Source organism: Meleagris gallopavo, chromosome 2 (assembly GCF_000146605.3).
Source record: "Meleagris gallopavo isolate NT-WF06-2002-E0010 breed Aviagen turkey brand Nicholas breeding stock chromosome 2, Turkey_5.1, whole genome shotgun sequence".
NCBI classification, from domain to species: Eukaryota; Metazoa; Chordata; class Aves; order Galliformes; family Phasianidae; genus Meleagris; species Meleagris gallopavo.
The window spans coordinates 10,885,663-10,913,489 of record NC_015012.2 but is presented as its reverse complement, the minus strand read 5'-3'; the positions used below and the strand labels follow the sequence as shown (position 1 = coordinate 10,913,489).

Sequence of the window (27,827 nt, the reverse complement as noted above, 5' to 3'; positions counted from 1 at the left end):
AACCTTGGTGATTCTGTGATTCTCTTATCCCACACCAGCTGTCTGGAAGCCCACTCAGACTTGAGCTTGCAGCATAGACATACACATTTTAAGGATGGGGATGAGAGTATTTTCTCTGCTACACAACTGCATTGCATTTCACTCAATAATCCCAGTCCATGAGTGGAGTTCCTCAGCATAATATTAACAACTTCTTAGAGCATGTGCAAGAGAGAAAAAATCTTATGTAAGCCTTGCTAGATGGTCTGATTTGCAGTGATTGGGCAAGCATGCCAATGGGCGGGATGCATGGACTTCATTTCACTGATAATGGCATGGATCCGCACATCAAAACAAGCCACTCCTGACTTTGGTTTGTGCATTATATGATCCTCCAAAGGCTTCTAAAAGTATATCACTTAGATCTCATTCCCATGTATCATTTCTGTCTACCCTGATCTTGGGTGCACTTTTCACTGGAGTAGTACAAGATATAAAAATATCAGCCTTTCTTTATAAGCCCCCAGTTTTGATAATTGAAATCCAACTCATTAAATTCCAGTGACCTTTGTTCTCACTATCTCACTGATAACTGTGGGTTATCAGCTCTTTGGCTGATTTCTGAAGCAGTTTACTCTGTAGTAAGAGATCCTTAAGAATCAGCAGCCGATACATCTAGACTAGTCACCATTCACTTGGCTACAGAATCCCCTCAAGCAGATGCTGGAGTTCGCAGTCTCAATTTAATTCTCCCCTCTTTCATTTTTTTCTAGGAAAGCAAGGGGAAACAAAACTAAGAAAGGATGGAAGGGATGAAGGACTTGACAGTCTGACTCCTACTCTGTGCCCTGCCTTCATACTACTGCCTGACCTTAGGCAAACTGCATCACAGGTTCCCTCAGATACAGTAAAATACAGCATTCTTTCCATACAAACATACAGGTGGAAAGTGTTACTAGGCATTTATCATATTGCTTTTTAAGATATATATTCCAAAAAAAACAAAGTATGAGAAAATAAAGGGTTACATAACAAAGAGTAGAAAAACACTAACAAATATTGTCTCAAACCTTCCCTTTCAAGCAACACACAAAAAGCAATGGAGGCTACAATGGACAAATCCTCCTCTGACAGCAGGCCGATCAGACAGAGAGCCATTCTCTGAATCCCAGCCTATTTCATGCCATGCAAAATCACTGCGGGAAAAGACTGACAAGCTTCAGACAGCTCATAGCGCTGTACCTTTGCTCATGGCAGCAGTGCCAGCCAATTGCTAGCGTCTTGGTGTCTGGCCAAAGCAGATGGCAGACAACTGTCTGAAGCTGGGACCTGGGAAAATGGGGATAACATCAGGAAAAAAACAAAAACATCTTACATACCTACTACTCCCACCTCATCCCTCTCTGGGGACATGCCTGCTCACTGTGGACTGAGTCAGTGGCTGGTGTTGTGGTCCTTTGGTGCTCTGCATAGTTTCTGCATACTTGCAGTCCTGGGGCAGTTAGCACATCTCCTACCTCCCATGCACAAGGACTTTCCAGCCAGTGCCACAGACCAGCGCCTCCCTGGTGGCTCAGAGTCAAGATGAAGCAACAGTACCCACTCGGGAAAGTTTGCTGGCCCTGAAAATCTTCCTGAACTTTTTTTGGTCTTAGGTTACCATGACATATCTGCCTGGATCTGGGTTTTGATTCTCCATTCCATAGCTGTATCCCAGGCTGGCTGGGGTAGCACCTTTCCCTCAGAAAAGACCTCAACTGAATGCTCCGTTCCCAGGGAGAGGAATGGGGCAGTGGTTGTGTTTCAAGGGTGAGAAGATGGAAAGGATGTTTGAGGTCACTGGCTGCAAAGGGGAGCTGCAGGGCTGGTGATGATGATCAGGAATCATATTATTTTTTCCCTCCCAGTTTCTATCTCCATGCAGATATTTGCAGCTCTCCCCACCCAGCTGTGCCATTTCTCTACCTCGACCTTCCCAGCACTCCCCAGGCAGGTCCTGGCCCTTCACTGTGGTGTGGCAAAATTCAATCTTGCCTACGCAGCTGAGAAACTTTGGCTCTTCATAATAATACCAGCTTGCCTGCAGGGAATAAGGTGGAAGCTGGACCACGTCAAGATCTTTCATATTCTGCAAAGGTATGTTTGCAAGACACTGGTGGAGAGCACTATGCTGTGACAGTAGAGAGGTAGGACCAGCTCCCCAGCACAAGGAAAATGGGATAGATCAAATAGTTACCCAGATTTCCATCAGCTGTAGGGTTGGCCTGGTGACAGGCTGGATTGCCGTGTTGTACAGATAAGTCATCTCTCTGCCAGCTAATAATAAACATGTCCACTTGATGCCAACAGAACTGGGCTAAATCTTCACGTTTTCTTCCCTTCCCGCTTCAGTGGTGCGAACAGCCCCATCTCTGCAAAATAAGCACATGAAGAGGGGATGAAATTGCTGAGTGGGAATACAGTTTGAATTTGTACTGAGAGCTTTCCAAAGGAGAAAATGTCAATCTCAAGAGATTTTTCAGGATTCAGACTTTTGTTTTAGCCTTCTGCTGTGTTCAAACACAAACTGTTAAGTCTGAGAAAAACAATAGGAAGAAAAACCTAGTCTTTAAAAGTAAATGCTGCCATGAGTATAAAGTTCATGGAGCACGTGGGACAAAAGAGTTAGTTTGAAACCACGACTTGAATAGAAATCTACAGCCCAAAAGTGAATATTGTGGAGTTTCTTTCTCTTTTACTGTGCTAACAAATTCTGGCCAGAAAATTAGAAAGTGAAATGCTCTTAAGAGTAGTAATTATCCACCCCCAAACTGAGGAACTTCTAAGTTCCTCAGCTGTGCAAGTTTTGTTATGGTGTAGAGATTTTACTACTCTGAGTTTTGGATGTTTTCATTACTAGCAGGCCACAAATGAATTAGGTGGATGATGAAAAAATGACTGTCAATAAAATTTTTACACCGATGCTTCATTCTGTGTGAAACATCTTTTATATGTATGCATATATGTATATACCATAAATAATAGAAATAATTTTATACTAGGGATGTAAACACTGGTCCCAAATGCAGTGGCAAATGAACCACTCATTTTCTGATTGCAAAATTTGCCTAAAGGATGGATACATAATTACACTATAATTAAGTATAATAAACAGAGAAAACGATTTGAGAAGGAAAAATTATCACAGCCTCAACCACATCAGCCAGAAGCTCTCTTCTAATTAAGTTATTTTATTAAACAAAATGTTTTTAAGGTGGGTCCCCTTTGAAAATGTACATTGTAGCCCGTGTAATGTAATTTACTTTATAAGTAAAACATGGCTTGTGTATGGACAGATGGTATCTGATAGGACTCATGAAATATGCAGCCACAAGGTCCAGTCCAGCAGGTGCTGAGTACCCCCACGCCCCTGTCTCAATCCAAGGAACAGACCCTAAGCGCAGCTCTGGGAAATCTCAGCAGCTCATAGAGGAGCCTTTCATCTGCACTCACTGATGGCCTCTTTTTATGTTGTTTGTATTTTTTTTCTAATTTAAAGGAAGAAATGCTTGTAGGTAACTCTGATGTTGTCATCACGGAATGACCTGGTAGAGGAAAGGAGGCCAAAAAAAAAGCTGCCTTAAGTAGCTCGAGCTGCTTGAATTCAAGAGAGTCTCTAAATGCTATTCCTTCGCAAAAGACTTTTACCAGTACTAATTCTGCTCAGTGCACAGCAAGATGTGAAGATGGAGTCTTTTATGTTACTGTGGCTGAAGAAATCCAAAACACAAACTGATTCACTAACTCAGGAAGACCACATAATCTGTTACTTCATGTGGCAAAAGCTATTGACCACCCTCCAGTTGATTCCTCTTTGAACTACAGCTTATATTTTTAAACATCTGCCCCCATCTGTTTGGGGACTACAGGACCTATTAAAAAAGCCTTGGAGCATCGCTCTGAAGTTAGCTATTACTCCTGCTTGCCAGCCCTCTACCCACAAAAAAGTAACAAATGTTCAGCTTAAGTTTTAGCTATAGGATTTCTGCATATATCTGCTTCATTTCTGCATTTCTCTTCCTCTTATGAGCACTTAGAAATTGTGATCAAGCCATCCCTTAGCCTCTCCTCTGTAAGCTCACTAGATCAAGGCATGTGATATAAATTTCTGCTGGTATCTCAGCTCATACAACCTTGCAGATTTCTGGAAGGATCTCACCGTATCTGTAACCTGTTACTCTCTTCTTCAGTTCCCAACTCATCCATAAGGTTTATTTGGAATGATTTAGGTGTTCTTCCAGATCATTGTAAGAAATAGCAAAACCTCAGTAACACATCCATTTGGGATCTGCTAGTGATGAGATCTAAGAATGGACTTACACTCAGTATGTAAGAAAACATTCCTGGTCAAGGAATACCCAAGGAAAGGAGAAAATGTGTCCTAAAAACCAGTTTCTCACAACATAATGTGAATTGTGACATTATAATTAGATATTGTAATGTGAGAACATCTCCAAATCCCTAAACTAGTCTTTCTCTAGCTGTGCCCACTGCATACACAGCTTATTAGACAAGGGAGAAAGCAATGTGGCATTCAGGAGTAATCTTCTCATGTTTAGAGTTTTCCACTCACAAATGTTTGCAGACCTTTGAACCACAAAATGTTGTAGGTTATTGATGAGATTACTGATGTGTGGTTACTACTTGCAGGGTGCCTCGGGCAGGACACTTAGGTCATCATGGATCTGTACAGTCCTGATGACTACTAGTTTCTCTTCTAATCCCATGTACTTTTTGTTGTGTAGTGACCTGATTTAAGCTAGGAGCTTCCATGAGAAATAATCATATGGCATTCACAGATGTAAAGTCAAGCCAAAGAGTCATTTTCAATTGCTTAGCAAATGCTAGACCACAGAAACTCAGTGTGTCGTAAGATTCCACTAGGTCCCATCATCATGGGTGGGAAAAAGGAGGCGGATTATCCGTAGACCTCAAAGTGTTTTATGAAGAGAGGCAAATGCTGCTATTCCCATTTATTGGATAGGGCAACAGCAAGTTGAGACTTGCATAAAGTCACCCAATTAATCAGCCAGAAAACTGCCACTGAAAACCATACTCCGGTCTAAACAAGTTCTCACACTGCCCTCATCACGGTAATATCTGAGTACCCTCCAGTAGTATGTTAGAAGAATTTGGGCATGTCTACACTTGCCGATGCAAACAGCTGCATGTCAATCCAGTCCCCTTCTCCGCCAACTGGACAAAAGCCATCTCCAGGCTGAGGCTGTACAGCCATCTTAACGCCACCCGGAGCCCAGGCATACGAATGCCTGCAAGTTCTTTAGGGAAAGCTCATACCCATCACCACCCTAACGCAGCACTGTGGCCTCTGGGCTGCAGCTTGCTCATGGCTGGATGGGCATGGACAAAGCAGATGTGAGACTGTCTCAGAGAGCAGATAGACTTTCCTTTGTTCTGAATCCAGTTCCATCATTTGTAGTGCTTCTTAGAAGATCTTCTAATGCCTAATGCCACGGAGACAGGGCACAAATGTGTTAGTTATCTGGTTATAGCCTTTTGGCTCTGAGGAAAGATCTGGAAGAAGACAATTTAAACAGGGAAATTTGTATGCACTGTCATGAAGGATGAAAATCTGCAAAATATATTTAGTAAGTCATTAAAAAGGAAAGAGGAGAAAAACATCTCTTTAAACTCAGGATCTACTTGTCATGAGCAAGAGTACAAAAAAATTTGTAACTTAATGACCTGAAGGAAAAGTAGCTGTTATTACAGGGCATTGTGCTGGCAAAGTTCCTATACATCACAGCAATAATTCTCTTCAGACTTCCCTTCCAAGGCATGAGGAAACACCAGTGTGTTTAGCCTCAACTCCCTGGCAAGCAGCATCACTTCCTTGTGAAAGGCGGGGAGCTGACACAGCGATGGGAAGGCTCTCCTTTGTACCAGCAGCAACAGCCCAGTGTGACCCAGAGGGTCTGACGTAGAACTGCTGAGTCCTGCTCCAAGGAAGCTAAAATTCCCAAGGTTCCCTGAGAGCTTATCGTGGACAACTCATGCTCCCAGGTTTACAAATCCTTTGAGGGTTGCTAACTTCATACAAACCACTCACTGCTCTGGAAGTCCCACACCTTGGTGTGGCTAGAGGCTGGAAAGGCGCAGCATGGATGTATCCAGCTCTGCTCACTCTGCTTTTGCTTTCCTCCCTGGGCACTCATTTCCATCAGCTGCCAAGGACGGGCCATCAGATGAGGTGGGCTTCGATCTGGAGCAGCACAGCTTCTGTGAAGCTCTTGCTTGCTTCTGGATCTGAATCCCTGAATGCCTGATTGGTGAATGTGTGCTTCATGCATATGCAGAAAGGGCATGGAAGCTGTTTGAGAAAAATGGACCCGGTTAACTTGGCTACGATCATCCAGGAAGTTTGTGGCAGAGCTGCAAATAAAATCCAGACATTCTGCCTTTTGGGCCTGTGTCTTCACAACAACAGTATTCTTCCTCTGCTCATCTGTGCTTGTTGTCTTATCAGGACATGCTGCTCAGTGTGTTTCCTTAAAGGGAAAGAGCATCGAGAAAGTCACGCTTTAAGTCTTTATAGAAAATCACAACAGCTCCATAGGAAAACCCAATAGCTTTCTGCAAGTATTACGCTGCTTGTATATCTTTCCTTCCCTTTGTGATCTTTACCACTTCCTCGCCATATGTAAAAGGTCTGATCCTGATGAAAATAGTCATAACTGCCATTCAGACAATATTGATTTATCTCTGAAAAGGATGTGGCTCAGTGCTTTTGGCTGGATTTTTCTTCAAGCAGCCAGTCACTTCTCTCTCTCCCCTATACAGAAAGTTGTGAGAAGTCCAGTAACAATAACCTTGCTGGAATTCACCTGGCCCACCCAGGAAATAGCTATTTCTAGACATGGAAAACACAGCATGGAAAACAAGACATGGAAAACCCAATCCTTGTCCCTTTAATCTAACATCTCTTGCATGTTGCTAAGCCTAATGTTTAATTTGAAAAAAAAAACAACCTGAAAATAGCGTTAAAGGAAGCAGAGGATTTAAACATCACTATATTATTAAGACAGCCTTTCTGGAAAACACTATATTTAAAAAATGACCCTTTTACCATGAGGTTTCTAAAACTATAGAGCAGTCCCCAGCTTCCTGTGAGATAAGGCTTGTAATTTGGAACAGAGTAATGGAGTACAAACAACACAATTTGTATTGTGCTTTGTATTAAGAAGCAATGTGGAACCAACCGGTAGTGTCATATTTCTCCTACTCCAGAGCAGTTTGAGGCTGTTTGTGCCAGAGAGTTAAATGTTAGACCAACATGATATTGAAAGTAGCTCATCTTCCATGCTTGACAGAAGTGTGGTGTCAGGATGCAAATCTCCTGTGCTTTTGGTGAAAAGAACTACTGTGCATTTGTGGTCTCTCTCTCTCACACTTGCAGTACTGTTGATTTAAGTTGCAAGCCTGTGACTTGAAATGTTTGGAAGAGCTGCTGGTGAGTTGCGGCAGGCAGAGATGGACACTGCAACCACCTCTTAACTCAAGTGATACAAACCCAAGATGATTTTAACCAGAAGACCTCATTCCTTTGTATTCATTTGACATATTTGTATTAAAGGGATGGCAAGTGCAGAGAGAAAGAGGAATTTCAGTGGTGGTTTTACACCAAGCATAAATACCTGCTTTTCAGAGCTGATTGCACTCCCAAAGCAAGGACTAGATCTGGCCTGGGTTTTTAATTTTCTTCCAATTTGTCAGCGTGAAATCTGACAGCTAGGCAGATGTATCTGCCTTGATCTTCAGTGTGGATCTCCTTTTGCACTCTTCTCTTGTTTTTGCAATCCTCAATAGGGGAATGCAAAATTACTGTCCAGAAACATGAATCACAGCATCACAGATCTATACATTCTCATGAGTTTTTCTCATGGAGGACTGGAAGGCTTTGACCCATTTTCAAAAGTGGGTGTAAAGCATATATACATAAGGAAAGCATACATACTTGTAGCATCTGCAAAAACATATGGTAGTTTCACATCCCACTAACCAGTTTCCTGGATTGAGTATGAGCAAGGACAGGCCTTTCAGAACTAACAGTTTTTGAATGTTGGGTTTCTGACTCTCGTCTCTTAACTGCTATTCTTTGACTTTGTGAAAGATACCATTTCCCTCTTAGTTTGACAAGTCATTGCACAGAGCCTTTCTGGATACTTGTACTGCCTTTTTTTGCAGATGAAGCCACTCCCAGGCTTCCCTGACAATCTCATTACCTGTCTTCCCATTTCACACAGAGAAAATGTGTTATGTCTTCTTAATCCCAAATAGCAAAATCTCCAGTTTCAACAATTCAGATGTCTGATGATTTTCCTGTGCTACAGAATCTACAGAAATCACTGCAAATTTTTCCATCTAAATATTTTGTTTAATGAAATAATATGATTTGCTAAAGGATCTACTTTCCTTAAATGTATATTTTTAAAGTAGAACATCAAAAACTTTTGGCTGTTATTTCTGACAACAATATCATTTTTCCTGTATTATCAACATTTTCTGTGCAAATATACCCACCTACCAGAACATTTTCTATTTTAGCAACCAAACTGCAGTCCAACATGATACTGGTCAAAGTAACATACTCTGAAGAATGAGCTTATCCAAACTTATGTTGATATGGAGAAATCTTTCTGTGTCTCTCTGTGCCAGTTGTAATTTTAACTCATGAAAGTTCCTAGTGATGGCGATCCCAACACCTCCCTGGGCCATCCGTTCTATCGTTTCCCTTTCCTTGGATAGAGCTTTCTTAAGCTTTTACCCCCTCTGTTTTGCAAATAAAGCCAATTAGATCTTCTCCTTCTCCACGAAGATATACCCAGTGATCACCACATCCTTTTGTACTCCTTTCAGCTACTGTCCTCACTAATACGTGCTCTGGGCTTCTCCAGTGCCAGAATGATCTCCACACAAAAAGTGCTATCACTACCTCTCCTAATAGCAAATGTATTTCTGGCCACAGTGTCACATGGTAGACTTGGAACTTGTCCTCTACCAGCTCTCCTAGCATACTGTCAGTACCATGACCAGGTTCCTATGTGCATTTTGATTAAGCACTTTCTTTTTCATGGAAGAAAAGTTTATTTAGAACACTTAAACTCCCTACCCAATCATAGGTGGGAGCTTCCTGTCTATTTTGTTGTTTTTAACCTACTGTAAGAGCCCTGTCTGCTCCACAATCCAAACTGTTAACAGACATATTTGAATGAACTGTGACCAACAGACTTCTGTTGATGCATCCTCAGTTTGACTGTGAATCACTTGTATCTAATCCTCCAGCATGTTATTCCTACCAAAGGCTGAAAAAGTAGCAATTATTTATGTCATAACAAATATATAAATGACATATGACAAATATATATATATATAATTTCAACAGTTGTCCAAAAGAGACCTGAAGCCAAGATTGAAATCAACGGGCAAATATCCACTAAACACCTGTACTGAGAAACAGGTTTGAGTACCAAGCCCTAAATCTATATTCTCTCCTTTATTTTCTTGTAAGAAGATGGCATTGCATTGAACCTGGATTATTCCTAGCTCTGAAAGCAAGATGGGCACTGAAGTATACCTCTAAATCCAAGATGATGAGCTAATCAACTTTGTATTGTTAGAAGAGTCCCCACCTACGCTTTCACACAAAGGACTGATTAGCTCACAGGTATGCAAAACTCTGGAAGGATGTCATCTTTCATCTCTATTAGAAGATGTTTAATATATCTTAGGTTGCCAACAATTAAGTGTTTGTGTGTGTGTACACAATGCACATAGCCACTTGCTCAGTCCCAAAGCTACACACTACATATGCAACTAATCTGCCATGCCTGGGCAGAGCTCTGTGTTGGGCACAGCTCTGCTGCTGCTCAGCTGTCACAGGGACACGCACCACTGTGCGACAGGACTGCAGCAGCCACAGCCTTGCAGCCCAGAGGAAGTGAATGTTAACTATTTGCCCTGCTCCTGATGGCAGCAGCTGACAGAAGCCATCACAGGCTGAGTGCACAGAGAGTAAGGCCGTAAGCCTATAGTGCATGATGAATTTCTGTTGCTCTTGCCATACGCTGACACAAGAAAGCCAAAAGCATTCCCTGTCCTCCAAGTCACTGATGGAAATACCTCGTATGCTTAGGAAGTAACATATTCAGGAGAACTTTTCCTGCACTGTTCCTCCATGATTCTTGCTGAAGACCTGCAGGACATCAGGAATGCCAGCAAACCATGTTCCCAATCACGGAGAATCAAGGAGAATGTGACCAAAAAAGTCTCCCTCTGAAATATGCATTTGACAAATATGTAACAATGTATATGTTTTCCAACATGTTTAGAGTGTGAACAGCAGAAGACATGGGAGGGCATCACCAAACTGTATGCTTGCAAATAGAATAGCTTTCTTCTCCCACTCTGATACAGGGAAATACCATCCATCTGCCTTCTAAAGAGCAGAGGTAGTGAGTCTATGCTATCAGCATCTCCTCTTCCCATGCATATGTGCAAGGAAAGCTAGTCTGAGTTAGGAAATTCAAACTCATAAGGAACTGAAGGTAAATTTAAGCTTGTGGGGAGAAACTATCCCGGAATAACTTTGTCTCCTGCAGACAAAAAATAAATGTCTAAATCCTAAATGATTACCTCTCTGTACCTATGGCTTCAGAGGAGTGGTGACCCTTACACCAACTGGGCTGCAGCACAGCCCCTCTGCCTGCTGGGAGCTCTCAACCCCAGCCCAACCATGGCTGCTCTTTCAGACAGACCGCAACCTCTCCATTGCCAGCAGCTGCTGCTTACAGCACATTAAGCGAGGCAAAGAAGGAGACTGTGGAGGCAAACAGCTCCCCTTACTTCCCTCTTGCCTGTGCTTGTACTTAAAGCAGAGAGTTTTTACTTTATGGAAGCCTACATGAAATGACTTTGTCCTAATCACTGCACTACCTCGATTATCGCCTGCACAAACATTCCCTTCAGATCTACATACTGGCTGGGACAGAAATCACACAATTGATGTTTTGGTTTCCACTACCTTATCTAAATCCAGTTAGTGCTCAAAATGAGACTAAGTCAACAGACTTAATTGAATGAAAGGGCTGTGAGACAACCTAGAGATTTGCGGCTGTGTATGTCCGTGCATGAGCTAATCACTATGCAAACACTTCACAACAAACAGTACTGGGCTGAGCAGGCTTGGTTTTTCTGTGGTCTGGAAGCTCCTGACATGCTGGGTTTGTGTGAAGCATTGTTGGGGCTGGCAGGAGGATTTAAACAACTTCACAAACAATGTACTGTCACGGAAAAAAGCTGGGGATGGACAATGGAGCAGGCCATGAACAAACACTTGTCCTGGACGCCTAGATCAGGAGGTAAAAGAGACCCTCTAGTAGCAGCAAATATAATTGTTCACTTGTGATTGTTGCTTTCTAGATATGTGAAGTAGCTCTGGTGGCACCCAGCAGCTGGGAGCAGGGTGTTGCTTGATGTCCTCAGCTCATGCCTGGGGAGGCTGCTGCCGAACTCCCAATGTCTCCAGCTTCTAGCCCTTGTAGACATTATAGGTTTTCCTGGCTGCAATCATGTCATTCCTCCCTGCTCTACAGTGAAAGAGAGAAAAGTTTACATTAAATATTTGGGAAGGACCACATTACGTCCATCTCACCTCTCGTCTTTAGTGGAGGCCACGATGAGACTCTTAGGAAAGATCAGTAAAAGCAGTATTACAGGCACTCCCTAGAGCCACAGCCAGGACCAAGTTCCCACTGTGACAGTACTGCACAGTTTCTCCAAAACTGAAGGTCTAAAAAGAGAAAGCCTTACTCTTCATCTTCAACTTGCCCTGGCAAAATCTGCGTCTCTCCTTTTTCTGCCACCTGCGCAGTTCAGAGGCCCAGCCTTGGTACCTGATGCAGCTGCTGTTTGGGGAGGCCAGAGGGAAAACGCTCAGGATCATGCCAGTGGTTTGTCTTAGCCATTACAAGAAGAGAGGCTGAAGCTACAAACTTCCAAAAATAGTCATTAAATAATCTTCTGAAGTGAGATGACTCATTTACTTTCCTGGCTGATAGAACTCCATAAGATTACGGAGAACCTGAATCAGATCACTTGGCAGTGATAGTCCAATGAATATCTAAAGGTGACTTTGCCACGAGTAGTATAAAGACAGAGTCTCACCATTTTGACTTGGGATTGAACATGATTTTTACTGGAAAATCTCATTCCATACTACAGACAGACACCACACCCTGCACAGGCCACCCACTTGTCACCATGCTCTTGCTTGGGGCCAGGACATCTGGTTGTAAAAATGCAACTGTGGTGCTGTCCCCTAAACAAAAGAGGATACTGGACACAGCTAGATCCTTCCTTCCCAAGGGAGGCAACAGACTGCTGCTGTTACATTTATGACCCATTCGACAGTTCTCACCCTTTGGCGTGCAGTGCAAGCTGACAAGGCAACTTACTTAACACAGCTAGGAAAGACAGTAAGGATGATTAGCCTTGTGATCAGGTGCTGTGTGGCCAGAGCCAAAAGAAAACTACTGCTGAATGCCCAGGTTTCAGGATACAGTAATAACACACAGTGCTATATTTCATTTCTTTAACAAGTGCTGAATATGCAAAGGCTCTTTTCCCAGCTTCTGTCTCTGTCTTGGAAGCGAGGGAAGAGCTGCATGTATAATTATTTTCAGATGCCATCTACTTTATTGATTATTTTAGTGGGATGCACAAATAATGGCAGCTAATGCCAGGAGCAGAGATAGAATAAAGCTTGTTCCCTTTTGGGAAAAACTGAAATAAAACCACCATATGAATGGGTCATTGAAAACAGGCTGGAATATATTCCCTATAGTCCTTCCGAAAGTTCAAGAGCAGGGGAAAAGAAAAAAAAAAAAAAAAACAGCAAAAGAAACTAGTCTCTGCGTTCACTAAACTTTGAATATCTGAAAGTGCTTAAAAAAACACACATGCACTTTTTTTTCATATGATCATGGAAAAACACACTAAGCTTTTGACTCAATGGTTTTGTTTTCCAGTGAGTCCTTTCCAGGTTCCATGCGCCATCTCACAGTCACGTCTGCTGGGTGAGCTTTGAGCTAACAAACTTCAGAAGAGCTTTTTGCGATTTTGCCGCATTGAGTTTCAAGTATCGGCTTGCTGGAAGCGCAGCAGAGAGGGAAAAGGGAGGGAAGTGGTGTGAGCTTTGCCAACACACCTGCACAAGCTTTGGGCTCTCCTGGACACTCCGTGCACTAATGATGTATAACCTGTAGAGCCTGGCAACACGCTTTCTGAAGACTAAAACAGACAGACTGTGCGTGCCTCTGATTTCTAATTTCTTAGAACAAGTAATAACCCCTCCTCCTCCAACCGTGTGCTGTAGGTAAATGCTTGGGATGGAAACTGAGATGTACTCAGCTGGTGAAAGCTTCTACCAAGGTAAGGAGTAAATTACATTTTAATTATGTATTCTTGGTCTATGTATTTACCCTTCTGAAGCAAAAGGGAAGGGAAGGGGAGTGGGGGGAAGAAACTGAAAGAAGGACAGAATTAATTTCAGCTCCAATGTTCTGCTAATTTGTCTTTTGACTATTAGAGATGCAGCTGGATTCCATTTCTAATCCACTTTCAAATTTGCTTGAATTAAAATCCCAGATCACTGCTGTGTTTTCGAGTTGAAGTGTGCATAGTAGCCAAAGTTTATATTGCAATTTCTGGAGTTATGGAATGATGAGCTCCAGTAGAGGAAAGTGAGTTGTATGCCTGAGTCCCGGGGATAAAAAAAAGTTGGCATCAGTGTTATTTGGAATTAGAGCTCACTTGTAGAATAAATAGCCTTGAAGTTAACACGCTGGCTACATTTTATATTCAGTTCCACCCACTGGAACCAGCGGGTACGGAAGAGCAAAGGTTGCTGTAGTGGAAAGGTAGGAATTGGAAGTGCTGGATTATTATAAAACCTGCATGTTTCTGAACTTCAATCTGAAATATTACTATTCCTTCATTAGAGTGGGGCTTACTTTAATAAGAAATCAACTTCCTGACTGAAACAGTACAGCAATACTGCCCTTGTGTAAAAATACCTGTGCTTTTGCTTCATCTATCTGAATCCCAGTCTAAAAGCTGACATTTCTCCTGTGGCATCCTGTTTATGTCTAAATTTAATACCATAGTCTTGTTAGACTTTGTCACCTAGGTAACACTATAACTCACATGAAGTTATGAATCCTCATATTCTCTGTTTTTTTTATATCTGCCATGACAATTCCCTGCCACTGCCAGGTGAAGCCAGCCAGTATTTATGGAAAATGAACCGACTAATCATTTCCTATAGCAGGAGTCTATTATGATATAATTGCAGCAGTTTATGTTGACATCCACATGGACAGATACAAGCCAAAAACTGCAGTAAGGGATCCACCCATCTACCACCCAAACGTAAACAAGCCAGTATGGTTAAAAAGAGGACTGGAAGGCAGGGCCCAGGCATTCTCTAGCTGTGTTTTGGTACAATTGCCAAGATGCTGCAAAGCCTTTCTGCTAAGAAACTCATTTAGCTGTATCCTGACCCTTACCTCACACAGAAAGTTCAGCGGTGTTTTTCAGTGCCAGCTCTTTTTAAAACAGGGCTAGAAGTGTGTTATTATCGGGAGGAGTGAGAGATTATGTTTTGGATGCTGGTTGTTGTAGAGTCACGACTCAGACTTGTTATGTACCTAAGACCCAGTTCAGCACGAGCCAAGATTACCACCACTGTAGTGTGTGCACACCACCACCAGTGTGAATTCCTTTGCTCATACTAGCAGTAATGTTCACGCAAAGGGGAAAGAAGTCTATGTGAAGACAGCTGGAGATAAGCTGTATAAGAACTGATAGGCTTTAATGAAAGATTGGGGAGTAGCTCATTTGCTGATGAATGATTGAAAATAGAGATATGGATTATGAGGAACTTGATGTAATGTGAAGAGAAACTCAGGTTGGCCTTCATAGAATGGCTTGGCTTGGAAGGGACCCTGAAAATCACCTAGTTCCAACCCCCCCTGCCATTGTTCACCAATGCTATCACTCCATCATAAAAGGCCACCTGACTGTTCAGGCACAATCTGCCCTTGGTGAAGCCACACTGACTCTTTCATATCATCTCCTCATCTGACATGTACTTCCAAAAGGATCTGCTCTATGATCTTCCTAGGCACAGAGGTGAAACTCACTGGCCTGTAGTTCCCAGGTCTTCATTTCTCCTTTTCTTAAAATTGCGAGTGATGTTTCCCTTTTTTCAATCACTGGGGACTTAGCCTGACAGCCATGACTTTTCAAATACGATGGAGTCTCTTCAATTAGAATAAATCAGTGTAGTAGTCCTAATGCTGAGCAAACTTTGCTAGTTTACACAGCTTTTGTGAACTACAAACTCCATTCAGAGCAGAGTTTCTCCCATGAGAAATACAAAGGTTTTCCTTTCAGTGATACTAGTCAATCTCACTCCACAATGAGGATTTCCCTTGCTGACAAAGAGAATGGAGAAAAGTATCTGTTGGGTCTGTCCTGAGAAAAGATTTGACATTACTCTGATAATTTTCTTCCTCACCCCTCTCCAGATAGCATGAATTAGATTAAACTAAACTATTCCCAAAATTGCATTTCCAATAAATGAACAAGCCTGAATGAAACAGCTTCTAGTTTTTGCTGATGCACCTCTGTATGCAACGATCAATCCATTCCTCCTGGAGCTGCTACCAGGAGAAAATGGCTGCTGCTACTCAGCTACAAGTTCTCACTCCTGTTAGGAGGTTTTTGAGATCAGCTTGGCCTGAGTATAGCCTGTAAGTGCACCCCTGGATGCACCCCAAACCTCCTCAAATGTGTTGGCCAGATGGAGGGAGTTTTCCTGGAGGCTGGGGCAGTTTATACTAGTGGAGGATCTGGCCTACAAACACCTGCATCTGTGGTATGAGGACAAATAAAGGCCCATACTCCAAACACGGTGTGCTCCTAGGCTCCTAAGCTGTACAAAATCCCATTTCCTTTCTACTTGTGCTAAATGTAAAAACAGAAACAAAGGCACACACCTAAATAAACAGAAAAGCACAGACAACAGAAGAGGAGAGAGGCCCTAGTACAAGCCCAAAGCCAACTAGTACAAAGAGATACTTTCTATTTGCAGTCCTTTGTGTGAGACCTTGCCATATCATGTGGATGAGAATGTGAGTGGGAGATTTGCTGGACAGCACTGGTTTTATAAATGTCTCACAACTGCAGAAACACCTGCTTTACATTACTTTTCTTATTGGTCCACAACAAAAATCCTCTCTGGTGAACAGTTCTCAGCAGGCCTTATTCCTTTGTTTTCTTGGGACAGCTCAAGTCACTGGTCTGGAACATCTCAGGATCACACCGGAACCTCAGTGAGGAAGAGGTGGAAGTCAGAAGGGAGAAGGGCACTTCTGCATGAAATCATACCAAAATGTTGGCTAGAGAAACAAAACCGCAGGAGACTGCTTCCCATTAGGTGGGGGAGGTGGGGCAGGAGGGTTTCCCAGGCCAAATGGACAGGTCTTGAAGACCCATCTGTTTTCACCATGAAAACCTCACAGCCCACACCTATGCAACACACACCACTCCAGTCACCACAAGTTATTACCCTTGGTCTCCACCATTTCCTGAGAAGCTGTAATGGTCTGATACAATGTCCAATGAAATCAAAGGGATCCTTTCCATTAACTCAATGGACTCTGGATCAGGCCCAACATCTGTTTGGCCCTCTTTGTGCACAGAGCAGCCAATTTATTCTTTATCCATTCCTGGGCCTCCTTCTTATGGCTGTCATTAGCCACACTAAGCACCACCCCCAGGAAGAACCCATGATTCATGTTTAGAGACTAGGATGGTACCGGGCACCGGTCTTATCTATGTCTCAAACTAACAGCAATGGGCCAGAAGACACAACCCATTCACACGGCAATACACAATATTCATTTCTTCAGGACTTTGATGAGCCCTTCAATTACAGCATGCTTTTGTCACCTGTCACACTAGGATTCCCATGCTGTGAAATGCATGTCATTGCTAAGCAGAGTAATTAGCCTCATGAAGCCAAGCAGCTTCTCATAGCAAAAAAAGTAGTTATCCAGTGTCAAATCTATAGGTGCTTCCAGGCAGAGATGCAGATTCATTTTGGGCACTACCACTGTGTAACTGAGAACCCCATGCAAAAATCTGCCTCCACAACGTACCCCAAAATCACATGGGTGTGAAAATGTGAGCGTGATGCCTAAGGCCAGATGTGCGGACTTGCAGACTGCTGGCACTGTGCATAGGTACATCTGCATGTCAGGTACTTACTCATCCCTGCATACTTCCCCGATAAAATCTGGATTGCCTAAAGCTGGTGTTTTCACTCCAGTTTCCTTATCAAGGTATTTACCATCTCCCGTCTGTGCCTTGCAGACTGAGGGTGTTAAATGCTGCCTTACTCTGTCAGTGAGCTCAGGCATGCAGGAGCTGCCATACAGGATGGGATTTCTAAACCCACCAGAGCACGCAGTGGGTGGCTGCTGGCTTAGGCTCAGTAGGATCTCACCTTGTTTGTACCTGGGACACTTCTCTTTTGATCCTGTTGCTGGCTTTCTGCAGCTGGCGGGCTCCTTCTTGTGTTTTGTGGTGTTTATTGTGGTGTTTTCTCATAGACCCCGACTGCTTTTACAAGATGCTGTCTCCTATGAAGCATCCTAGCCCAGTGCAGTTGTTGTGTGGCTGTACGAAGAGAAGGAGAGTTTTGGATGAAGTAATCTTATGTGTAACAGAAGTGCATGGGAAAATCTCAATCTATACACAAATTCTTTTTTTTTTTCCTTTTTTTTTCTTCTGAAAGTATTTCTTTGTTGCTTTAGATAATAATACTAGGTCTACTACCACAAATGCAAGTATTTTTGGGGCCTCATCAGCTAGGGCATTGGAAGAGGACATTGTTTATTCTGGGATGCTGATTCCACAAACAATTCCATGAATAAAAACTGTGAGCAGAACATTCTAGGAATATTGCTTGGTGTCAATCAGACTTAAAAGGAAACTTTTTTGGCTAAATTAAAACAGAACAAAATGAAATGTAAATTTGATTTATAAAATGCCACCAAGCTCTATTAGTTCAAAAATGACAGTATAGTTTATCAGACCACACATAAAGAGATTTTCTTCTGAAATTTTTGTTCTAGTTGGATATGTAGAAAAAAAAAGTCAGAACTAACACATGGGATAAATTGCTCAATGACTTGAAATTTCTGTCTTGACACAGGCTGAAGGAAAGGAGTGAACTTCCCAGCTGCTTGTCCTATAGTAAAAAGCAGCTTCCCAGCTGTTACCACGCTGAGCAAACTTGCTTAGGTGCCACTGCTACATCCCCCTATATGTAGTGCTCACTGGATGTGGGATGACACTTAATGGGACCCAGGAAAATGATCTTTATATTAGATTATTTAGCCTCTTGTGGTATTTAGCTTTCTTGTGGTGGAAAAGGTTAGACTTGGACCTATGGCTGTTAGCATGTGTCCCAACAAGAACACTCTGAACCCCATCAGCCAGGGAAAAGGAGCTCTGTCTACCAGCAGCACTTGCAGTGCTGAAGGAAAACGGGGCAGAGTTCAAGGAGCTGTTTTTCCTATTGCTTTGGTTTTGGAAAAAGTCAGCACAGAAATCAGAGAGGGGATTGCATATATGAGGTGGTGTTAATTAGGTGCCACTTGTAATGAAGATATGACAGCATGAGCTTCAATGGAGCTGGCTGCATGTTCTGCATTCAGCCTATATCCTCTTCTCCATCCTCCCCCCTGATGGTATGACGACTGGATAGGCTGAAATCACTTTGAGTTACACCTGCTCTTGCTGTGATTTCTACTTGAACCATGCTGTGATGTTTTGGATATACACACCTGCCACAAGGCTGCCTGCATGCCTGGGTGCCCAGAGCTTGGGGACAAGCAGCCCTGAAGAGGCCTCAAGCAAGAAACACAGGAAGGCAGATGCTTTGCAAAGTGCTGAGAATAAAACCTGGGGAACCATGTAGTGTGAGAGAGAAACTAAAAAATTACTCCCGTAGTGAAAAAACCACATAATATATTCAAGATGTCATAGGTTAGCCATGGTACATGTGAATCATGCTGCAAATAGCTCACCTTTAACTTTACCGTCGTAATTAGATTACAAAGTTTTTATTATGGTTTTAAATTCTGCCTTTATAGGTTGCTGCCCAGCTGTGCACTTAAATCTGGTTTTATCACACTTTCTGAGCTCATCACATTTAATTCTGCCTCTACAATGCTGGATTAACTTTAAGGGTCACTGAAGTCAGAAGTCACTCACCCTTGCCCTGCTAATGGATTCACACCACCCCTACGTGGTCCCAAAGAGTGATGTGTACAGTAAACTATATTTATTGGTGTGGTAGAGGGGAAGGAGTGTTGGGACTGTTTGCTTATTCACTCCACCACTGCACTTAGCTATCAGGGTATTTGCACAGATTACTGCATGCACAAGATGATGTTTACCTCCATGTAATAGCCTGATGCAATGAAATCTTCTCAGCAAAGCCAATCTGAGAGCTAAAGAGGAGAATGCTGAGGTCTGCTTGTGAGAAGCGGATGGCTGGATAATGAAGTACATAAGTTTGTATCATCTGAGGAACTGATCAATTGTCTCCATTCAGAAATCCAGAAATCACACCTTGCCGTCACACTCACTCCTGCCAGAAAGCCCAGACCTGGTATTTTATGGATCCTGTCTCTGATATTTCAGGAAGCCCCAAGAGGAATAAAAACCCACTATTTTTCTAAGGATGACTTCTTTGTTTCTAACACCAAGAATGCATGGCAAGGCACAGATGAAACTCTTCATCTCCACAACATTCATCCTCAGGTTTTACCTTGATGTGTTTTTCTTTGACCGGCAGAGATCAGATGTTTCGGTGTTAGATACTTCCCAAACAAGATGATTCATTGTCCTGAAAAATTCATCATGTAAATGGATAAATAAGGGGGAAATCATATTCCTTCCATTAAAAAATGGAGAAATCAGGTGCTGAACATCCAGGTGATTTACATGAAGTCACAAAGGGGGGTTTGAAAGGGATCTGGGAAATAAAACTAACTTCAGTGGAAAGGTCATTTCTCTCTTTCTTGCAGGGGAATACTTTGAACAGAATTAGAATGGACCTGAGCCAGAAATGGACAGCAGGGACTTTAAGGAAAATCAGAGGTCAAAATTCATCACAGAGTAATGCCATGACAATTTGTAACCTTTGCCATTCAGTGACTAGACACAACATTCTGGAAGTGAGGTTAATAATTTTCAGCAATATATAGCCTTCTTTTAAGGAATGTGTGGTGATTACAGCAAAGAATTTCACATGGTCACAAAATATCTATCTTAGAGTCCTGGGCTTATAAAATACTCTATTTCCTCCATTAATTGTGTCCATGTGGAGCTGTAACTAAGTAGCTGAAACAAATAAAACCAAAGTAATATTGTTTCCTTTTAAAATATTTCACTTAATTTGTGGAAGAGGTTTGGGCTCATTAAAAATAGACCATCTCCCACGAGGGCTTTTTTCTTTTCTTCTCCAAGACTCTCACCAATCCTTAGTAATGTGTATAGCAGCACACTTCTCTTCAGCACAGCCCTGCTGGAAGCTGGTCTCCTGTTTGACTCAGCAGCTCCTGTCATGATCTGCAGCATGGCCAGGCAGCACTCATTTGACTAAGTAAAAGGAGGCCTTAGCGTCCTCTGATGAATCACTGCTTTTAGATGACCACTCGGTGTCTCTGACTAAAATTTCCTCCTTCTATCTCCAGCTCATTAGGAAATGCCATGCCTTTCTCCCTCGTAAATATTTGGTTATCGTGAGCTATGCTTTTCTCATGGAGTATGTTCCCCTCAACTGAGGGTACAAATAATGCCTAGACTTCAGCTAGCACCTATAGAGTGGAAGTTATTGAGGCACTTGGCTTCTTCTGGTAGATCTTAGTCTGCCCCCTAATCTTTGCAAGTAAGTTACGGATCAGTTACTGGTGAAATCACAAACCTCTGTGTCATTTGTGACAGTTCCATTCCCCAGGCTGATGTCAATCACAAAGCAGAAAACAAAGCATGTAAGACAGAGGTAAAGAGCAGCATGGATCAAGGATGTAAGGCTGCAAGAACAATGTGCAGAGGAGATCAAATGACTTCAGAGGTTCCTTTCCTACTGAATATCATTTTTCCATCATCTTCAGGATATCTTTTCCTATTACACCCACTCCAGCCAGAGCTCTCTTTAAACAAAAAAGGAAAAGATCTGGTGATTTCACAAAGTCCACGTGAACTGTCCCATTGCTGGTGTGCTCTGACCAGGAAGGTGCTCACATTGCAGTGTAATAGAAGCAATGCTGAGACCCAACATAGATGGTGCATGGATCTGACCAATGTGGGCCAAGTATGCAGGCAATCACTGAAGTTACAGTAAAGGGCAGAAGTTCAGATCGTGGCCTTTTCTACACTGGCATGTTTCACAAGGTAGCAATGCCTTGCTGGAACCCAGAATCCTCACCATCACCCAGAATACCAATGGAATGCTCATCAGATACCCGGATGAGATTGCACAGTATGTGCACTTCAGCCCTGTTGCATAAACACATTTCTATAAAATTGTTCCTATTATTCCTCTCTGATTTTCTCCCTCTCCATTGTGGTCCGAGTCATGCTGCAGAAGAATTTATCCTGATGCTACCAGGCAACAGCCAAAACTATTAATGATGGCATCTCAGACAAAAGATGTAGAGCTGTTCAGAGTCTGGGTCACTCCAGTTCTTCTCACTGGTTTTGTTCTCTTTCTAGGGGGGAAGCCACATCTGGAAAATTACTGGTGTCCTGCTGTTCCCTATGATCACCACTGGGAACTGGCATATGGTCTTGTAAACTGTGATTAGATCTACAAAGTAAACTCTGATTATGACCTCTCTCAAGGTCTTTAAAAACACATTTCCCTAACTGCTATGATTATATTCAAATTCTTTCATTTTAGTAATAACAATGTTGTCCACATTTTCCTCTCTTCCTCGTTTTCTGATCATAATCTTGTGGGGCACAATAGAAAAATCAGTTCACAATTCTTTTCTCCCTGTGGTCTCCAGCTCTTAGCATTAACACTCTCCTCCCATCAGAAAGACAATAAAAATACGAACAGTTCTGGATGAGCTGAAACTGAGGTGTGGAGCTTTTCTGGAGCATATTAAAAGGTAACAATCACTAGTCAGTCATTGATATTATCCTAATTATATATATATATATATAAAATATATATATCCTAATAATTATTATTGCTTATTTTAGAGTCCCCCATAAAGATGATAGCTGAGTTCAAGGCCTGATGATAGTGCAGATGCTCTGCAGACAAAGTGTGAACGCGGTCGTGTCCCCAGCAGCCTGGAACAGAACTACATCAATGCTGCATGAAAGTGCATGGCATCATGTGAAACGCTTTGTCAGTGTGAGAACCAGAGCCCAGCTGAATTAATCCTGCCACTCCTCTGATGTCTCTCTGCATAATCTGAATTCTTTCTTATGCATCCTCTAGTGATCGTGAACACAGCTGTAGCAAATGCTTCTTTTTAATACAAGGCACAAACCCCAAAATTGCCATTACTCAGCCCCAGGAAACAAGCTCCCAGCAACTGGGTTTTGCCCAATATCTTGCCCCCACTATAAGAACCGTGGGAGAATTTGAGTAGGATGAAGATTTCTGCCCCAAGTATATTTATTTCAGAATATAATGTCATGCTCCAGGCAGGCACGCAGTAGTCCTGGGTAACTTCAAAAGAGTTAATTCAGGATCATCTCTCAACCTGTAAGAGCCAAGAGGGAGAGCTGGGCCTGCTGACTCTGCAGGGACCAGTTCAGGGACTTCAGCACCTGGGAAAAAGGCATGTGACCACAGTGAGGTAGTTTGGCTCACCTACGTTGTTCTTGTGCCCTCTGAGGGACGACGTGCAAAACCTACATACTGGACAGAGGGCTCTGCATTGCTTATACCAAATTTGTAAGAACTATGCAATATTACTAAATATTTTACACTGACTATGACAGAAAAGCCTGCTCAGACGTACCGTGGGAACTAAAGAGGCGTACATGTCCAGCAGTAGTTTGTTTCACAGTGGAGACTATGCATGCTGCAGGTCACATTTCCCTCTGCAGTCATCTTCTGGATTGTGTTTATCTGTGTGTCAGAAATGAAGACACAGACATAAGAACATAAGAACACTTAACATTTTCTTTTTTTTTTTTATCTAGATAAAAAGGGAGTCGATTGACATCTCATATTTCTGGGGTTTTGTGAGATCATAACTGCATTTTAATTGGTTTAATTACCAGAATATAATACTACAGGTATGTAATGTAGACCTGTAATATACAATGCATGATATGTGTTATATATAATAAAATACCACAGGTCATATAACACAGTTTTCGTAACAATTATTAGTGAGATTATTAGTAGGATTATCAGTAGTGAATATTCAATGACATGAATAGAAATTTCCCATGAGTAATGTCTTCAGGATTCAGCTCTTCTTATCTAAGTTTCTAAGAAGAACATATATATGAAGAAAACATAAAAGTTTTGAAATATGTAAATATATGGAGGCTGAGGTTGAATTTGGCTTCAGTAAGCTCGAGGTCTAAGTTCCTCCACAATGTTTAGGCACCTAACTGCCACTTCACATTTCCACATTTGCTTCAGAAATACAGTTTTTCTTTATTTTTTTCCATGTCTGGCTCAATACTCACAGTGGTTTTCATAATATATCTGCTGTCTGCATTTTGGAAATGGCTATTAACAGTCACACAGTGTTTTCCAAACATAATTGTTTAGATCTCTCTGGTGACATAGTTAGCATCTGGGAGAAACACAGTAGTGTGCAATTGTGTCTTTAATTATCTTTCCATTGTGAGAAGGGCTGGTATGTGCCAAGGCATTTATTATACATGACAAGGACAATGTATTTACAATGGATGTTTATACACTAATTCTTTATAAAAATACCTTGACAGAAAGTGCTCCACCTGTCCTCATGTTCTCTATCGCAATTGCTAATTAATATTATTGTGCTGAAAATGATCCTATCTATTAAAGCTTCTGTCATAACTGCTGTTCCCTGCCTATCTATGCCTAATTAACCTGCCACTGACTCACATGCTGGGAAGGATGTTTGTTAGGCAGATGTAGCCTTGCTGATCTGATTTTCACTGCTCCATTCGATTTTACCTAGAGTCCTCCATTCAGCTAAATATGTGCCTCACCTGAAGGATGTCCAGTTGGTCTGCATCTCCACTCAGCATTTCTTGCACTCAGCTACTGCTGCTGATTAAAGTTTAGTGCTATATTCTAGTACTTGGCAATGCTCCCACTGATATTACTGGAAACAGTAACAGGCTGACAGTAAGCACATATTTAAAGCCAAGTGCCATCTGATTCACTCTGCCAGTTACACTGGTTAAGATAAAGTGAGCATGCAAAATGATTCTGAAAAATACTGTACAAAAAGATTGCATCTGTTCTGAATTTTCTGTGTATATGTCAAGCTAAAAAGAAGTTTATATTGCTTGCATAAGTATGGGTTGATTCTTCAAAGAAGAATCTATTTCTTCAAAAGAAATAGAATGCAACTATTTTGCAGGTCTTGTCTCTGGGAATTATGACAAGGGCTGGGAAGGACAGTAGTGAGAGCCCCGCCATTGCTTCATGAAGAGCCAGGTTCAAAGAATGACTGCTGTCTATAAGACGCTTTGGGCTTTATTCTGGGCTCGTATCTAAGTACATAAAGATACAAACAGAAGTCTAATGTGATTGTCAAAAGAACATTACTCACCCCTCGGGAGGCCTCTTCTGCCAAAGAGCTCCTGCCTGGCTCAGCTCAAATTGCAAAATCTCCATTTTCTTCTGTTTCCCATCTGTTACAAGAGAGATAATTACAGAGGTGCTAAGAGGATAAACACCGTAATGTCTGGGAGGTGCTCTAAAAAGGAGTACGTAGGATAGATAGAGCACGAGTAGTTACTCTTGTCTCAAGGCATGCCTGAACTCTGCAGTGACACACTTTTTAGTTGACCACAAACTCTGCTGTGATGTGGTCCAACAGGGCTGGGTAAGAACTCTCAGGTTACACAGTTGTACTCTCCAGGTTTGCTTCAGATTAGCTGCTAAGAAGTGTTAGACTGAAGACATCTTAGGCTTTTTCAATGAATAAGAAATCAATATGATCTCCTGGAGGAGAAACTTTTACATCAGGTTTCTGGTATCCTTCTGTGCCATGGGAGATACTGCCAGTTACGGTGAATCATATGCAGGGAACAAAACCCAATCTCTTCTTCCATTCTCCAAGAAAGTCTAACTTAAAATATTGAGGATCATCCCAGCTGGAAACCACTTCTTCATCCATCCCAGCTTGCTGGGCTGGTCTTGGCAATAAAGCTGTTTGCCACATGTTGCTCAGTAGCACTGCAGCAATTAAGACAAACTAATGTGGCAAAGGGGGGAACCCCTCTTGCCAATCTGGCAAATAGGGGCCACGCAGAAGGAAATGGTATCTTAAGAGAAAGATGTCATGTAGTGAGCCGCTGTCTCTTTTCCTTGGGACCAGCTCTATGGTGTGTGTTACAGATGAAATTCCAGGCAAATGTGATGAAATCTTGTGGAGGGATGGCAAAGTGATGAAAGCCATGCACATGTGCCATCTATTAGATAAGGCATTCAAACTTTTTTCTTGAACTAATCAGTAGCAGCTAAAATAAACAAAAAAAAGGAAACAAAGCTTAAAAAGTGAGTCTGTCTTGCAGCATAAAAAATTAGGCAGTGAATCAAAAGGAAGAAAAAGATGTGGAAAAATGAATTCTTCTCCCCCGCCCCCCAAAAACCGTGGTGTTCTTGTAAATAAAGGGAAAGGAAATATTTATTCACAGAGAAATGCAACCATGCCACTGTGCAATGAAACAGGTCAGCACGTTGTTGTCTGTGCATCTTCAGCACTAATCAGGATTAAGGCATGGCAGAAGATGCTCTATCTAAGCCTGCTCCCAAAGAACCCCAGGGTACCCTACCCGTGAGGAACACTTTCCTTCCAGACATCTCCTTCTCTGACAACCCTGACCTTTCTCCTGCACTTGGAGATGAGCTGGAAAGTGGGTAGAATTGACCATACTACTAGTACATTGTGGACAAATAACCTTTATGAGAATATTGTTCATCAGTGACTCCCACAGGAGCTGAAGGTATGAGGCTCCTCACCAGATCATCACGTGCTATTGTTAATAATAACAACAATAATAATAGAGGGCAGGGGAAGAAATAATACTGCAACTTCCTTTCAACTGTGAGAGCTGTGTGTGGAGGGAGAGTGAGGATTCCACAGGGCACTTGACTCTGCCTTCTTTGAAGCAGCAGTAAATAGGAATGTTTGGAAAAACAGTAAAAGCCATATAAAAGCACCATATCCATTTGTGGTTATGTAGGGTGGATATAAGGAATATACATGTATTTCTTTGAAACAGGGAGCCCCACTAGCAGATCCCTTTATGACTACACTTTGTTTTGAAAGGAAAACATCCAAAGGAAAATGAAAAATGTCAAGAGCACTGCAATTGTTCCACTTCAGAATTTAGAGCATGAAGCATTTGGCTTTTTTACTCTAAAGTTTTCATGTAGATCATTATGCAAGACTGTGAAAAGCAGGAGTAGAGACATCAGATTTGGGCTTAATTTTTAGGAGAGAAGGAAGAAGATTTTTCTTTTTCCTGGGGCTATTCCTAATCTCTAAAGTGAAATGTCAAAGTTTCTTGCTATGGGTTTCAAGCTCATACATCATTTCAAGTACTGCTTATATTCCTGTCTATCTCACCATCATTACCATAGCAGCTGCACATTGTGTCTCCTGGCTTAACAATCCTCACAGAACCAATGGACCACAGAGAGACACTACTATCCTCACAACTCTGGAAATTGAGGCAAGAAGCAAGTATGTGAATTTTTAACTTCATCTAAAGCTTTGCTGACAGCACTAGGTGACAAGCTGGTTCTTATGAGACTGTGATCCACAGCTCTGTCAAAAAAATCTCCTTCTCTGCTCTGTTTTGAGTAAGTCTGGGTACTGACAAGGAGGCTTTTGTTGTTGAGGAGTTGGCTGTTGGTCTGAGCTCTCGCACTCTTGTTAGAGAGGCCACGAGGGGAGAGCAGAGTGCCGATCCCAGCAGGAACACGTGTCCTAGGTTTGTCCGTCTGCAAAATAATTCTTCTGCATGTCATTCAGGCTGAGAGCCGAGCCTGGGATCTGCTATATGGCTAAGTTCCCTCCTCACGGCAGCCAGAGCAAGCGTGGTGACAGTTCTGGGGAAGGAAATTGAAATGTTTTGGGAAGTTATGGCATGGGGAGTGACATCTGTGGCAATGGGCTCATTAAGTGAAGGATCTGGTGTAATACATATTATAACAAGGTCATATTCTCAAAAAACTAGAACTTGCCAGCAAAACAAACTAAATCAGTGAAGCTTATGATTCGGTTTGCTTCCAAACTCATCTTTAATCTAAATTCTTTTCAAGATCATCACAAGCAGGCTTGTATGAATCTTGGGGCCTAATCCTCATCTGGTACAAGCTGGAGAATGTCCATTAAACTCAAGGGAACCTAGCCAGTTTACATCAAATTGTGGTTATTCTTAAGGTAAATCATTTAGAAATACGTAAGTACTTCAATCCAGTTATATTTTTTTTAATAAAGCAA

General features: G+C 42.1%; 1 long non-coding RNA gene across 1 annotated transcript; it reads right to left on the bottom strand.

Moving 5' to 3' along the window:
* Positions 1-2,306: 2,306 nt before the first annotated feature.
* Positions 2,307-26,869, bottom strand: LOC109365844. The gene is made up of 4 exons (XR_004158755.1): positions 24,924-26,869; positions 23,160-23,269; positions 17,609-17,781; positions 2,307-2,390 (listed from the first exon to the last, which is right to left on the bottom strand). It is a non-coding gene; the product is annotated as an uncharacterized LOC109365844 (long non-coding RNA).
* Positions 26,870-27,827: the final 958 nt, after the last annotated feature.